The sequence below is a fragment of the Rattus norvegicus genome, chromosome 7 (genome assembly GCF_036323735.1).
Source record: "Rattus norvegicus strain BN/NHsdMcwi chromosome 7, GRCr8, whole genome shotgun sequence".
NCBI classification, from domain to species: Eukaryota; Metazoa; Chordata; class Mammalia; order Rodentia; family Muridae; genus Rattus; species Rattus norvegicus.
Window position 1 is genome coordinate 26362677 of NC_086025.1, and position 16562 is coordinate 26379238.

The 16562-nt window shown below is 43.6% G+C and overlaps 1 protein-coding gene across 15 annotated transcripts in view; it reads left to right on the top strand.

Annotated features, from left to right (window-relative positions):
* The window catches only part of Anks1b (ankyrin repeat and sterile alpha motif domain containing 1B), a 1165904-nt gene that overhangs the window by 162028 nt on the left and 987314 nt on the right, over positions 1–16562 (top strand). The gene's annotated exons all lie outside the window — the stretch shown is intronic.

The following is a 16562-nucleotide window of genomic DNA, read 5'->3' on the forward strand; positions in this document are numbered from 1 at the left end:
TGGAGGTTGACATAGAAGCAGCATTCCTCTTGGAGGAAGAGGCAAAGGCCACTTCTTCAGTTGTAAGATCTAGTCCCTGTTGGTTTTAGAGTACCATTGCTGCCATGGAGTTAATTTGTCTTGAAGTGTGAATATGGTTTGGGCCACCTGTTGGAGGACCAGGATGAACTGGAAAGAAAACTGATAATACAAGGTCAGAGAGATGGCCAGTGCCACTCTGCTGTTGGCAACACGTGCAGTTATTCCTGCAGCAGCCAGAAGGGTCCTGTAATGGGATGGACACAGGGGAATGGTCTTTGGTGACAGAGGGGTTTTGGGTATCCCAAACTTGAGGGTCAACCTGGGAGACTGGAAAAGGAAATTGGTGTTGGAACTAGTATGTTGGGTAGCCAGAAGAAGGGGAGAAGAAGGAGGAACGGTAAGAGGAGGAGGAAGAGGAGGATGAAGATGAAGAAGAGAAAGAAGAAAAGAGGAGGAAGCAGAAGCAGCAGCAGGAGAAGAAGCAAAAGAAGCAGAAGAAACAGAAGAAGAGGAGAGGAAGAGAAGGAGGAGGAGGAAGAAGAAGAAAGAAGGAGGAGGAGGAGGAGAAGGAGAAGGAGAAGGGGAAGGGGAAGGGGAAGAGGAAGAAGAAGAAGAAGAAGAAGAAGAAGAAGAAGAAGAAGAAGAAGAAGAAGAAGAAGAAGAAGAAGAGGAAGAAGAAGAAGAAGGGCTGTTGGTGAGGTTGGGGATCAAGTAAATTGGGAGAGGGGTCAAAGCAAATAGAGACTCCCACGTTGGCTAGATAGAAGATCCCTTCCCAATAAGGGTATGGAACAGGTTGACAGCACCAGAAAAAGATGGATCAGAACACTCCTGAAAATGCAATTGAGTGGTGGGGGTCTGGTGAGGTTCGTAATGCTGCCCCCCTACTCTGACAATAGGGAAATGAGGAGAGATGGGTCCCCAAAACTCTATCGGGACTGAGTGAGTGGACCTGGTGTCCAGGAGGAAGGAGATGGGTCACCCTAAAACCATAATGACTATGCATAATGATCCCTGTCAGAGATGATAGTCATTGGGCCAAGGGAGTCAGGGTTCCTTTAGTCATCCATGGTCAGGCCTACAAGGTCAGCTGGAGTGCGAGCTGATGTCCCCATGCTGTGAGGGACATGGGGACAGTCAACAGCCTAATGTCCCTTTTGATAGTACTTTGAATGTGTCAGGGCTGGCTTGTGGAGGTTAGGGCAGGCCCAGACCCATTGACCCTCCTGACCACATTTGTAGCGGAGACCCAGTGGTCCTTGAGCCTTAGGACACAAGGGAGCCCAAGTAGTTGCTGAAGCTGGCTGAAGGTCTTGGCTAGCATTTTGCATTTTTGCTTGTGGGCTTTTCATCTCTCCCATAGAATACCTTAAAGGCCTACACTAAGATTTCTGCTTGTGGGGTTAGGGTACTTAAGTTTGGCCCTAAGGTGGTGGGAACTGGGAAAAGAAATATGTCATGTGGAGTTGTTTACCCTCTGGGTTTTTGGGGTCTGTACTAGTAGAATGTCCTTTGTGAGGTGTTCTAGGAATTGAGATGGGTTTTAGTGTTTGTCCTGAATGATTTCTTGGAATATCTCATAGTTTACTAAGGGCAACCTTACAGAGACTGGCCAGGAGGCAAGTTATAAACTGATCTCTAGCAAAAATACCCTCTGCAGTATTGTAGTCCCACTGGAGATTCTGATTGGGAGCCACTTCAGCCTCGACGGGTGTTCTGTTCATTTGGTGGATATCGTCTGCATGTGCCCCAAAATGTTCCTGTGCTCTTTGGGAGGTAGATTGTTAGAATCATATATATGTCATGGAAGGCAAGACTGTAGGATTGGGTGATGTATTTGAATTCTTTAATGGGAGTAGAGGAGTTAAAGTATAAGATTCCTTTTTATTTTTCTGTTTGAGAGAGTTCACTTAATGAAAAGGGGAAATGTACCTTGACCAGGCTGTCTACTCCAGCAGCTTCCTACAAAGGGAAAACTGAGGCCAGGTTAGGGTGGATGGAGAGAGGTAAAGGGGGTCCCACTGCAGTAGTAGGGGGATTGGAGATGGAGTAAAAGTGAGTGCCAGGGTGGGATGGTTAGAGTGACCTGGTGCTGGAGAGGGAGGAGAGGAGGCCAAAGGAATGGGAGAGGGAACTGTGGGTGAGGCCAATAAGTGAGGGCAGGGCTCATTAGCAGGATCAAGAATAGTAGAAGTTGCCTTTTTTTCAGACTTCATAGCTAGAAGGAGCTAAATGGGGGGGGGGCAGGAAGAACAGAGGGAAGACTTGGAGCAAAGATAAGAGAGAGCTTGGTCATAGGAATCCTCCTCCATTTCCCCAATCACTGGCAGTAGCTCCAGAGATCCCCAATAGTGTTGGGATCTCAGCAGCCACTGTGCAGCCATTTTGATGGATTTGTCTAAGGGGTACTGAGGCCAAATTTGACTGCAAAGGTGAATTTGTTTAGAGGACTTTAAGTTGAGCACTGGGTATAGAGGTCAGAGGTCTTCCAAGAAGCAGCCCAAAAGCAAGTCTGGAGGTACAGACAATGATGCAGTTCCCATAGGTGAGGTTGAAGGGGAGAACTCCAAGGCCTGAAGTCTGAGGCATACCAAGGACCTAGGTGGACTGAATGAAGAAGGCACAAGTTGAGCAGTGGGTTATCACTTCACAGTTTGAGGGCCAGGGCTAAAAGCCCAAGAAGACACAGTACCAGGACTTTCAGATGAAACCAGAAGATGGTGGGGGGTCAGCGAGGAGGGTCAACTGTAGTCTTAAATATTGTGGCTAGGAGTACCTCTGTCTCAAGAATTCTGGAGGGGTTCCAGATACTCAATGATCACCTTCCTCAGATTCAGCGAAGCATTTGCACTGACCAAAGGGAGAGCCTACCAGTTGCAGGTGTTGGATGGGGTGCCCAGCTATCAGTGAGCTGGAAAGTAAGTCTGTTGCAGGTGGACAGGGGACAAGGGATAGGGTCTTGGTGTGGCTTAGACCCACAAGAGAGGGGGAGCATGCAGGCACCAAGATATCCCACCAAATCTCACCCCCAGTGTTATGATTTATTGGCAGAAGTACCTGGGTGGGTTAGAGCTAAGGTGTGCTACAAAGAAACTCCATGCAACAGATGTCACACAAGAAGTGTGTGTGTGTGTGTGTGTGTGTGTGTGTGTGTGTGTGTATGTGTGTGTGTGTGTGTGTGTGTGTGTGTGTGTTTTGAATACAGAAGCTGCCTCTGGGTGAAAGTATAAGGGAAAAGAGGGCAGGAAGAGAAGGCACTGTTATTTTATAAAGGGGTATAGCCCATGCACATAGGGAGAATAGGTGATGTTGTGTTTTATAAAAATAAAGAGAGAGAAGGAATGTTTGGTGGATGTGCAGTCAGGTGTGGGGGAAAGGGGTACCTCTGCGGGCCCATGCTGAGAGATGTCCTTCCCCCCAAGGGACCAGCCACAGGATGGTATAATATAGAGTTTATTCAGGACATGGGGAGAGGAGTTGAGAGGGTAATAGAGACAGAGAAAGGCAGAGAGAGAGGGAGAGAGAGAGAGAGAGAGAGAGAGAGAGAGAGAGAGAGAGAGAGAGAGAGAGGAGTAGAGGCTGACCATGAGCACATGGGGCGGGAGAGAGGGAGAGGTCGGGTAAGGGGCAAGAGGACACAGCAAAAGCAAGAAAGCAAGAGAGAGAAGATGGGGCAAGAAGAAGAAGCCCCTTTTATAGTGAGTCAGGCATACCTGGCTGTTCTCAGGTAATGGTGGGGTGGAGCCTAGACAAAATGCTAACATGTGACTCTTGGCGATGGGAAATTTGTCTCATTTTGGCGGCTGGTGACCGCTGTCTAGGTTACTGAAGATAGGCTTAGAAGTGGGGTTTTCCAATAAGTAACTTGAAGTATTTTAGTGTAAACATTTCAGACCTGTTTGAAAATGTCACCCTCATGTTTCATTTAAATTTATTTCATTTTAATTAATTTCATTTAATTAAATGAATTTAAATTCATTTAATTTAAGTTTTCTCTTTGTCTCAACAGCCTTTTTTTCTGGTAGGAAACAAAGCTTTTACACCTCCTCTACCTTTCCCTTTGCTCCATATTATACTCCTTGCCTGTAGCTCCCCCTTCCTACTCCAGTCATTCCTGCCTCTGCACTCCTCCCTGCCTCTCTGTGGAAAGAAGGTCCAGGGGGGAGCGGGGGAAAGGACGTCTTCAACAGACTGCCTGGGGCAGGGATGCTGACCCCTTTCTCCTTGTCCCGGCTAGGAAGCAGATTTGTCAATAACTTCCCTTGGATGGATGCTGCCAGCCAGCAGGTAGCCTTGGGCTGTTTGCTTCCCTTGCTTGTTTACCTCCTGCTGTACTGATTGATGGCTAGCCTGTGGCCCTCAATCTCCTCTTCCATTTGCTGCCTCAGTTCAGCTTCCCTTGGGGCTGGGCAATATCCCTACTGCATACGTTTTTTTGGAACCCGCACTTTCTGACCAAGAGCAGTTTGTCCCTTTAGTCTGTTTATTTATATTTCTCCCAACATTTCTACTCAGTCTCAACTTCAGAAGTCATAGGGTAGCCTAACTGGAGAGAATATCAAAACACTGCTGAATCAGACACTTATTCCTTTATACAGCTTAGACACTGCCTTTTCCCCACCTTGGTTTTCTTTGAAAAGAAAACCCATGGAGTGGTTTTAAAATCCTTGTGTTACCTGAGCTGTGAGGATCAAGGCCTGGAAAGTGTTTAGTCCTCATTCCAGTACAACTTTGCCACCTATCCTCGGTATGCAAATTAACAAGTATTAAGGAAAAGCAGGGTTTTCCCCCCAATGTGGCTACACTGGAAAGAGGAACAGATAGAGGTCGGTTGATACTGGTGTGTTAAGTTTCAAATCCAGGACAAATGGCTGAGGTGCCTATTAAACAGATCAAAGAGGACATCGGCTACCATGTTCTTCCAGCATCCCTCAGTTTCTAAAAGTTACAGGATCCTTCTGGCTGGCAGACCTCACTTGCTACTCTGAACTCTCCAGCCCAGGGGCTGGACTGTTCTTTCCACAGCTGAACTTCCCTAAACAATCCAGCCATTGTGGATACCTAGACATTTTTTTTCTACTCTCTTTTGGGGCTTCTGGTTATTGTACCTGCCCTCCCACCCCCTCACATGGCACAACTCAGTCTGGTCATGTCTGCTCCGGACTCTCCCAGATGTCCGTGCCTCTGGCTATGCTTTTTCTTTTAAATCTATAATAAACACTCTCCTCCACCAACTTAGGAGTGATCATATTTATTTCCTTTCCCTTTTCTTTCTTTTTAAAAAAATTATTTATTTGGTCCCAAAACCCCAGGACCAATCATGTTTCCTTTTTTAACCTTTTTATTTCATTCTTGGGGAGATTGGGGGTTCTTAGTCTCATTAATGAAATAATTTAAGAACAGACTCAAACAGAAGCTCAAGCATAATTTTTATTAGTTTTTAAAAGAAAAGCAAATCCAAAACATTCAAGTTCCATGTTTGGCCATCGCTCCCTAGAAGAGAAAAGAAAAGAAAAAGAAAAGAAAAATGCTACCATGTTGCTCTTTTGAGTTAAGCTGGCAGAGTGGAGGCAGCTGCATGGTGGGAAAACAGCTGTGTGGCAGGGAGGTGGCTGAATGAGAAAGGAAGAAGGAAATGTGAGGGAAAGCGAGCTTGGTACAGAGTTAGAAAGAAGAAAAGGGTATATGTCCAAGAAAGGTATAGCTGGGTCCTCAGGTAGTTCAATGTCCAATTTTCTGAGGAACCTCCAGACTGATTTCCAGAATGGTTGTACCAGTATGCAATCCCACCAAAAATGGAGGAGTGTTCCTCTTTCTCCACATCCTCGCCAGCATCTGCTGTCACCTGAGTTTTTGATCTTAGCCATTCTGACTGGTGTGAGGTGAAATCTCAGGGTTGTTTTGATTCGCATTTCCCTTATGACTAAAGATGCTGAACATTTCTTTAGGTGTTTCTCAGCCATTCTGCATTCCTCAGCTGTGAATTCTTTGTTTAGCTCTGAACCCCATTTTTTAGTAGGGTTATTTGTCTCCCTGCAGTCTAACTTCTTGAGTTCTTTGTATATTTTGGATATAAGGCCTCTATCTGTTGTAGGATTGGTAAAGATCTTTTCCCAATCTGTTGGTTGCCGTTTTGTCCTAACAACAGTGTCCTTTGCCTTACAGAAGCTTTGCAGTTTTATGAGATCCCATTTGTTAATTCTTATGCCCCAACATATAACAAAGACACGTGCTCCACTATGTTCAGAGCAGCCTTATTTATAATAGCCAGAACCTGGAAACAACCCAGATGTCCCTCAACAGAGAAATGGATCCAGAAAATGTGGTACATCTACACAATGGAATACTACTCAGCTATCAAAAACAATGACTTTATGAAATTCGTAGGCAAATGGTTGGAAGTAGAAAATATCATCCTGAGTGAGCTAACCCAATCACAGAAAAACACGAATGGTATGCACTCATTGATAAGTGGCTATTAGCCCTAATGCTCGAATTACCCTAGATGCACAGAACACATGAAACTTAAGAAGGATGATCAAAATGCGACTGCTTCACTCCTTCTTTAAAAGGGGAACAAGAATACCCTTGGGAGGGAATAAGAAGGCAAAGTTTAGAACAGAGGCAGAAGGAACACCCATTCAGAGCCTGCCCCACATGTGGCCCATACATATACAGCCACCCAATTAGACAAGATGGATGAAGCAAAGAAGTGCAGACCGACAGGAGCCGGATGTAGATCGCTCCTGAGAGACACAGCCAGAATACAGCAAATACAGAGGCGAATGCCAGCAGCAAACCACTGAACTGAGAATAGAACCCCCGTTGAAGGAATCAGAGAAAGAACTGGAAGAGCTTGAAGGGGCTCGAGACCCCATATGTACAACAATGCCAAGCAACCAGAGCTTCCAGGGACTAAGCCACTACCTAAAGACTATACATGGACTGACCCTGGACTCTGACCTCATAGGTAGCAATGAATATCCTAGTAAGAGCACCAGTGGAAGGGGAAGCCCTTGGTCCTGCCAAGACTGAACCCCCAGTGAACATGATTGTTGGAGGAGGGCAATAATGGGGGGGAGGATGGGGAGGGGAACACCGATATAGAAGGGGAAGGGGAGGGTTTAGGGGGATGTTGGCCAGGAAACCGGGAAAGGGAATAACAATTGAAATGTAAATAAGAAATACCCAAGTTAATAAAGATGGAAAAAAAAAGAAAGAAAGAAGAAAAGGAGAAGTTGTGCTTCTCTGAGAAATTCGGAAAAGTGGGCTGGACACATCTTAGCTGTGACCCTGTCCCAGTGTTTATAAACTACTGTACTAGAAGGTAGGAACTCTAATAATAAATTCTGAAAAATCATATTCACTCTGAATAAGAAGTGCATTATCTCATTAAGAGGTAATTATTCCACCCATCGCATTAGCATGGATTAAAGGGAACCCACCTTCACAGGGTGTCCCTTGGCTAACAATGACTCAGTCCAACTGAAATGTTAAATAACCTCCTAGGACAGAGACTTCATCCTCCTGGCCAGAAGTATTTCCTGAATGGACCTTTACTGATGCCTGCCACAGTGACTCTCCCTAAGTTCATCATCTGTGTCCTCACATGAAGTTTTACTTTAAATAGAGTACGAGAGACAAGTACAACTTTAGTCCTAGTCATTGTGTGGTCCTGCCCATCCCTGACACATCCTTGTTTGCCTGAGCTTCTGATCTGCATTTCACACTGTCAACAAAAACTCCTGAAAAGGGGCAGCGTATGGCTTTGGATGAAAAACTTCCGGAAGGAATCTGTATCCATGGAGACTGATTGGAGTTTCAGTACTGTGGAGAGATTGGAATCTTGCCTGTTCAGATGAGAAAACTTTCAGAGTATAATGACTTAAGGGAACACTAGTTTCCACCAATCCAAAACCTGAGAATGCCATCAGACAGCACCGCAGGCTGACAGAGTAGCTAACCCCTCATTACATACCCACCAAAGCAATTTAAACTTGTCTTGATTTTCATAAATCATCAAAGAGTCATCTCTCTCTGTCCTGTAAAACTATACAAAGTTCTTAAAACTGTTTCCGATGTGGAGTTTGGGGTAACCCAAATCTGTGTGCTCAGGCCATGGTCATCCCTAGTAAGCTGTTTCTTATTCGTTTAAGATGGGAGCTGTGGGTTTTCAACTGGCAGTGGTAATCTGAAAAATTGTCACAACCGCATGAAATAATTTCTGGGAGAAAAATCTCCCTTTTCACCTGGCACCAGGGCCTCACTCTTCTCCATTTTCAACCTCAGACTTGGAGAAATTTCAGTCTTAGGGATCCCTTGTCTCAGTAGTTTTATAGCCAAAGGCAGGGGCCTAGGTATTTCTAGAATATCTTTGGTGCTATCAAGACAGTTGTACTTACAAGGAAGGGGAGCAGAGGAACTTTCCACAAAGGTTGCCTTCTCTGAAACTTGGCAATGCCATACTTCTAGACCTTTGGTATCCTTCAGAGCTAATGACAGTGCTGGTGCTGGGGTGGGAGACACTTCTGCCAGTCTCCAGGGCTTCTGCAAGTGATACTGGCACTGAAAAGCCAAGTTTGCTAAAAATCGTTACAAACTTACAAAATTATTAAATGCGGGATAAAACAGCGGGCACTCCTGACTTCCCTTTTGCATCTTTACTTGTCTGCTTTGCCTTGCCTTAAGGTTCAGAGATAAATAATTGTCCTAAACCTATGCTTGCTTTGGATTCCAGGAAGAATGAAACTTCATAAGGCAGACTGTATACACCTTCCCTCGGGTGAAAATGGTAGGTTGCACCATGCATTAGACCTTAATTGTTTCACAGGGGCCACAGTGGTACCCCGGGCGGCATTCTCTCTATAAGGACTTCTCCACACTACCTTTTGGGACCAGCACTGACATCAGTCTACACCTTCATGTATTATGCATTGTGTAGATTTTGTTCCAGATTTCCCTCTCTTTAAACTAAACCCCATGTCAGTACCTCGCCGATCCACTTGAGGTCATTTGGATCTTATTCTTTCTCTTTTCTTCTCAGTATAGCCTCCTTGAGTAAATCTCTGATCTTTTAAATTTGCATGCTGGGGATGAATGGCCAACCTTAATTTTTTGTGTGTGTGTGTGTGTGTGTGTGTGTGTGTGTGTGTGTGTCTATGGGGGCTGCAAGAGCTCAGGCAGTGACTGTAGGATCTTTGAACGAGGTATCACTGAGATGTAATACTAGACAGAGAAGGAAAATAAATGCTCAGGCAGAGTTGCACAAGCTTAAATGAGAACGAAGGCAAAGCAGAGGTAGCATAATGTACAACAGTTCAAGGTAAAGAGCACTCAGCAAAGCTAAGGAAAAACATATATAAACATGTATACATCAATCTTTCGCTTTCCATTTTTGGCTTGACTTAAACAGTAAAGCACATGGGAGAAACTTACAAAGTACGAAGGAAGTTTGATAATAGTTCTACCACGATCTATGCTGTATATAGCAGCATTTATAGGAGTTTGAGGATGAGGTAGATGAACCAAATAGGTTATATTAGTTTTAATTATGCAATGAAGCTAAAAAATGCACCTTTCACTCTAAACGTGCTTTTAAATGCTCATGTGTTAAAAATGTATTCAACATCGTCAATTAGGTAAGGAAGACTTCCTTTTGGACGGTAAGAGTTATGAGGGGTGTTTGCAGTGAGGTCTTGCCATGGGGGAGAGAGGCTGTCCTCACTTATTAAACATAGAATGGATAATTATTAATTTGTAGCCATGGAACATGGTATAGGTCAGTGCATGAAAGAAGTTACTGAGGAAATATGAAGGATGAGGTAAAATTTTTACTAGGGAGTCTCAACAAGACGCTAGCTGAAGATGGACCATAGTTATCAACCATCACTTGGGGGGCAGTAGAAGATTAAGAACCTGATTAGTTATTGAAAGTTATGAGATATTGAATGCGGATTTTTGTTAAATTGATTTATAAGTGATGTTTCCTCAAAGTAGACTTTCTAAGGAAATACTCAGATGGTCCCATTAGAAGATTTAGGAGGATGAATAAAATTTGGTCAAACAAAGAAGCCTTCTATCTGCCACACAAATGTTCTGCATACGTGTTCTCAGTGGAAATTAAAAAAAATTTACTTAAAGTTGATTTGTTCTGACTATGATATTGTTAAACTAGAAATAGTAAGAGATGGCAAATCCTATTGCATAAATATTTTAAAAACTCTAAAATCTCAGCATAAAAGGAAATAAAAACGGGATTGCAGATTATATATTACAGGAGTTACTGGAGTTGTTGGGGTCAAAACCTGGGCCATGGCAACTCACAGGCTTGGGCAGGCCCAGTGGACAAGTCTGTGAAAAGCGGTGGGAACATAGTTATTCATTCATTGCGGTCACACTGTGAAGAGTGGTGAATAGAGAAGTTCAGTGACTCCCCCCAAATCCAAACTTTTGTTTAAATAGGATAGAAGGGGAATGCGGGTCTCATCCGTCAAAGACCCTTCATGACTGGGATCCAGCCTCTCCTGCAAGGTCATTGGACAAGCTGTCAGAACTGGGAAGCAGGCTCCTCCTAGGAACCCACATGCTTCAGCCCTTTCTTTCTCCCAGAATGATTTTTCCCAAGGAGGAAATTCTATTTTCTTGGGGTCCATTATCTCACAATAGCGCAGGGGGCAAAAATGTCTTCCTCTTTAGAATGTCTTCCTCCCTGCCATGAGACTGATATACGGTGATGGGAATAATATTATGACTTGTCAAGGCCTGAGTGATATGGACAAAATCACGGTATAAACATCAGTGCTCGTAATTCTTTTGGATATAGACAAGAAAGAATAAAAGGAATTAAGTATTAAACTAAAAGAGCTGTGTAAAGAAAACCACAGTAGTTGGCTCACCGAATCCTATCCGTTTAGAATAGAAAGTAAACTAAAAGGTAAAAGCTCAAATGAATCAAGATCACCCCTCACATAAGTTTGATAAAAATAACACTAGCCAGATCTCTGAATAGGTCAGTAAAATGGACTCGCGTGGGCTAACAAAGACACAGAGGGTCAGACGTTGCAATAGTGACAGGACTGCAAGTGTAGAAAATAATGATATTGTAAAATGTATACGGTTTTAACATAGATTAGAAAAGTTGAAGTGGCCAATTCCTAGGACAGTGTAAGTTGTTTGTACAGGAAAGTGGCTGGTAAGGCGGGTGGAGTCAGCATTTAGTGTTGGCAGTTTGAATGTGTGCTTTTATACCCTTCTGCCTCTGAGCATCCAGCAGTGGTACAAGGAATGGTGAGACCCTATCCGGAGTACCATTCAATACATTAACAGGATAAAATCATCCCTTGTTACTTTAGATATTCAAGCCAGTGCCGTTAAATAAGGAAAGCCAACACAATGAGTATTATAAAGAAAGACGGGTAGTCGTTATAGCCAGAGCACACAGGGGAAAAGCCTCTGGGTCATACCCAGATTGGTACCTGGCTTTCTGGTTGTGGAGGGTAGAAATCTGGCTTGTTTCCTCTACTCTGTGAAGTGGAGTAAGGATGTAAGCCTTCTACCTCGTAGTATGTCTAGATTCATTATGCAAGCCTTCCCCACCGACACACTTCTGAGTTCTCGGTATCTCTTTCATAATTGATTCTGCTCTCCTAGCTGATGTTCTTGCTTCATCATTATCTTTCTTCCCCACCTTTCCTACCTGTGTGCACTTACGCCTCTGTACATATGCGTAATTTGCATGTGTATGGAGCCCAAGGTTCATGTCAAGAATCACCCTGTATCAATCACTCTTACACCTTATTCCTTGGGACAGGGTCCCTCGGTCAAACTCAAAGCTCACTCCTGTGCCTAGCCTTGCTAGACACCTTGCACTAGGGAGGCCTTCGTCTCTGCTTTCCGAGGATGCGATTACAGATGTGCTGCCAAGTCTACCTCTGTCTACTTGGGTTTGGGGTATCTGAACTCTGGTTCTTCACACTTAAGCCACGTGTTTTAACTGCTCAGCCCAGAGACTCTTAAGAGTAGCCGAATGACTTCCTTTATATATTTGAATTCACAGTTCTGGGGATAGAATCCAGGGAAGTGTGCGTAGTAGGCAAACATTTCACCCCTGAGCTGCATCCCCAGTCTGATATTTTAAAACGTTACCAAATTATTTCATTGTCCATTAACCATAGGTGGCTTTCTGTTCCAAGGTCAAAACCACAATGGCGACAAGGCCCTATGTGGTCTGGCCTTGAGATTCTGAACTCCTTTCCTCTTGGCCTTGCTGCTCCAGCATGCTGGCGTCATTGAACTCTTACTTGCTATGACTTGTCTCTGATATATTTACATATTCATATGTTGGTATTGAGATTTAAGGGCCACAGGGCAGGCAATTTTGCCTTTGTTGTCCCTTCCCCCTATTCTGACTGCCGCACCATCAGTGACAGGGACAGTGAGAACAGTGGCTGTGCGTAGTAGGTGTTTAATAATGAGTTTTAAAATGAATTAATTAAAAAAATTCATCAGCAGCGGTAATTGGGGGATATAAAAATAAGTTGTTGTCTAGAATAGCAATAAACAACTAAACTTATTGGACTCAGGGTTGTGGCACATGCCTTGGGAAGGTAAGTGCAGTCTGAGTAGCATAGCAAACAATCAAATGTCACCTCTTTGGAATTTAAAAGACCAGGCAATGTAGAGAATGTGGCTCAGTGGTAGAGCCCTTGTTTTGCATCCTTAAGACCTTGGTTCTCAATACCATAAAAGAAGGAATAAACTTCATCCAGCCAGTCAGTTAACCATCCAACCAATGAATGCACCCAACACACCAGTGGTCCTTAACCACTGTCCGTCGATACTTGGGGGCGGGGTCAAGACCCTTTCACAGGGAGCACATGTAGCCAAACTTTGGCTACTTTATGGGTTCTTTATTCCTCCATCCTTCTCCACCCCTCTTCTTCCACCCCTTTAACCACCTAAGAAAAGGGGAGACTACATTATTGTTAGATTACTTCCTGCTGATTACAGTCATCGAGGTCCTTGGGTTAAATTCATCTTCCCCGTCAGAATATCTATTTTCTTCTTCGCACACAACTATTTAACAAGCAGATCAACAGCAACCGACCGACAGACAACAATCCACCAATCACAACAACCACAACAACCACCCCAACTCTTAGGACTCTCGCATTTGTGTACCCTCTGGAAAGTCCCCAGAATTCCAAATGTCACACAAGTCGTCTGCGGCTGTCAAAATCACAGCCCTGCTAGAGCACGAGGCAAATCACAGTCAGCTGCTGTGGACAAGCTGAAGTAGCCTCATACCCCACACCTAAGATTAAAACAGATTCCCACAATATGTCTGTTTTTCAAAGAAACCAAGGATCTCACTACAATCACATAACAGATACCCCACATATCAAGTATCTACATCACAGTCACAACAGGAGCCAGGTTCCAGTTTCGAAGCAGCCGTGAAGTCATTTTATGGTTGGGGCTCAGCACAACATGGGGAACTGTATCACCAACGTCCTGCAGCGTCAGGAAGGTTCTGAACCACTGTCACGACGTATTAGGCAAGCAAAGAGGACTGTTGTTGCTTTGAAGCCCTGCTTCACTTAGTATGGGACAGTTCAACCCAGACCAAGTCATTTCATGTTTCTGGACCTTGTCGTCTGTAAAGTGGAATAATTATAGTGTGCATTTGTAGCTTTCCTATGAAGAGTTAATGAGTAAATATCTTAAAAATAAAATGTTTTTGGATTACAACTTGTACTAGTATTAAGTATATAAGTGTGTTCGAGAAAACGTAGAGTTATTTTAATGACTGGTATAAGGAAAGAATAAGGAAGTTAGTCCATTAAGTCCCATTGTGCAAGAACTAACTTCTACGGAGTAGGCATTAAGAGATAATTTGACAATCTGATTTATTTTTTTTAAAGGATACCTTTCTTTGTTGTGGTGTCAAGGTGAGAAACAATGTAGACTTGATTCAGTAAATGTCCGTGGTAAGGCAAATGACCCAGTGAACTCAGCTGAGCTGATGGAAATTGTTAGGACGTAGAAACAGCCAATAACTATTCATTTTGTAAAAATAAAATAGAATAGCTCTCTCAAGTAATGAAAGGGTCCTTAAGAGTAATGAAATATTGGAAAACACAACAGGAAAAATGAGGCACTCACAGAAGAAATACAGTTGGCCCCAAAGCATAGAAAGTCTCAATGATTTCATAATAATGAAAAGGTACTTTAAGACAATGAGCCCGGAGTGGAGTGAGCCAGGGCCATGGTTTCTGGGAACAGACGGCCTGGTCCTGAATCTGGCAGTCAGTGCTAACTACATGTGTGATCTTGGAAAAGCGCTGTTTTATTTCCTCATTAAAAAACTCAGAATTGTAGAAGTTGAAAACTGATGCTTCTATAAGCACTTCCCATGTTTCATAGCACACTGCTGCCCCAAGTCCATGTGTTGTTCATGTTCTTTTCCTCCTGCTGCCTCAGTTTCCCAAATATTTAGGCATATCTGAAGCCTCTTGTGTGGCAGGGCTGTTATTCTAAATACCTCTATTAGTTTCTTGTTGCCGATGTGGTAAATCATCACAAATTTAGTGGTTTAAGCCTTGCAAGTCTACTATGTGACAGTCACAGAGGTTAGAAAACTCAATGGGCTAAAACCAAGGAATCGGAAGGGTTGCATTGTCTTTGAGAGGCTCTGGGGAAATATATTTTCTTACCCTTCCCAGATTCTAGAGCAGTGATTCTCAACCTTTCTGATGCTGTGACACTTTGGTATACTTCCTTATGTTGTGGTGACATTCTCCCCCACACCTATAAAAGTACTTTATTGCTACTTCGTAACTGTAATTTTTCTAGTTATGACTCATAATGTAAATATCTAATATGCAGGATATTTGATATATGACCCCTGTGATGGTTGCGGCCCATTTGTTGAGAACTGCTGGTCTAGCAGCTGCTCACATTCTTTTTTTTTTTTTTTTTTTTTTTTTTTTTTGGTTCTTTTTTTCGGAGCTGGGGACCAAACCCAGGGCCTTGCGCTTCCTAGGCAAGCCCTCTACCACTGAGCTAAATCCCCAACCCCAGCTGCTCACATTCTTAGGTGCTTTGTCTGTCTTTTAATTTTACAGTCCGGTGACCAGTGAGGTCTCTCTTGCTGTAGTCTCCATGGCTCTAGGTCTCCTGTCACCCTCTCTATTTAAGGACATCTCTGATTATATTGGATACCTCTGGATAATCCCGTTAAAGTCAGATGATGAGCAGTTTAATTCTGGCAATGGCCTTAAATCTTCCTCGCCATGTAACAGGTCGTCCTCATCGATCCTGAGGATTAGAACGAGGATTTGTGAAGCATCGTTATTGTGCATTTGACAGCACCTCTGGCTTGCCATCTAGGTAGCGAAGACAAGGGTAGGAGGAACAATCGCCGTTGAACCCATGGTGTGTGATCATGGGAGGTTAATCTCCCTTGTCTGTTGGTTTGCTTTCAAGCATCTGGTCAACTTTGGAAAGGGGAGGACTGGGCTGGGAGCGTTGTTTTACATTTTAACCACCCGTGACAAAGTCAAAAGCAGATCGTCATGTCGAGTCTGATTTTCATCTAGTTTAATGCTCGGAATGGTTCCAGATGCTCACATTCTGAATCGTTTCCTGTGGAACCTGATTATATGTATTGAAGAACCAGCATGAATGATGTGATTATTACTTGAGCCGTTTCTGCTCACAGCCAGCCTATCATGGACTTGGCTATGCGACTGCAATGAAAAGTTTAGCATACATGTTATTCACTGAAAATGTTTGTTAATATAATTTGCCCATATACTCCCTAAAGTGTTAGCTTTTGTGTAATTGTGTTTACAGTCTAAGAGCAGTTGCTACATCTTCTCAAAAAAAAATGTAAAAACACTTTAAGAAATTGGGACTCAGTCAAATAGATATTTTATTTTGTTAAAGAAATCCAATATTTTAAGTTACTTTTGGTAATCATTTTATGTTCCCTGTATCAGTTTAATTCTGTCGAGTAGAGCTGCTTTTTAAAAAAATTTTTTTTTATTAACTTGAGTATTTCTTATTTACATTTCGAATGTTATTCCCTTTCCCGGTTTCTGGGCCAACATCCCCCGAATCCCTCCCCCTCCCCTTCTTTATGGGTGTTCCCCTCCCCATCCTCCCCCCATTGCCGCCCTCCCCCCAACAATCATGTTCACTGGGGGTTCAGTCTTAGCAGGACCCAGGGCTTCCCCTTCCACTGGTGCTCTTACTAGGATATTCATTGCTACACTATGAGGTCAGAGTCCAGGGTCAGTCCATGTATAGTCTTTAGGTAGTGGCTTAGTCCCTGGAAGCTCTGGTTGCTTGGCATTGTTGTTCATATGGGGTCTTGAGCCCCTTCAAGCTCTTCCAGTCCTTTCTCTGACTCCTTCAACGGGGGTCCTATTCTCAGTTCAGTGGTTTGCTGCTGGCATTCGCCTCTGTATTTGCTGTATTCTGGCTGTGTCTCTCAGGAGAGATCTACATCCGGCTCCTGTCGGCCGAGCAGAGCTTCT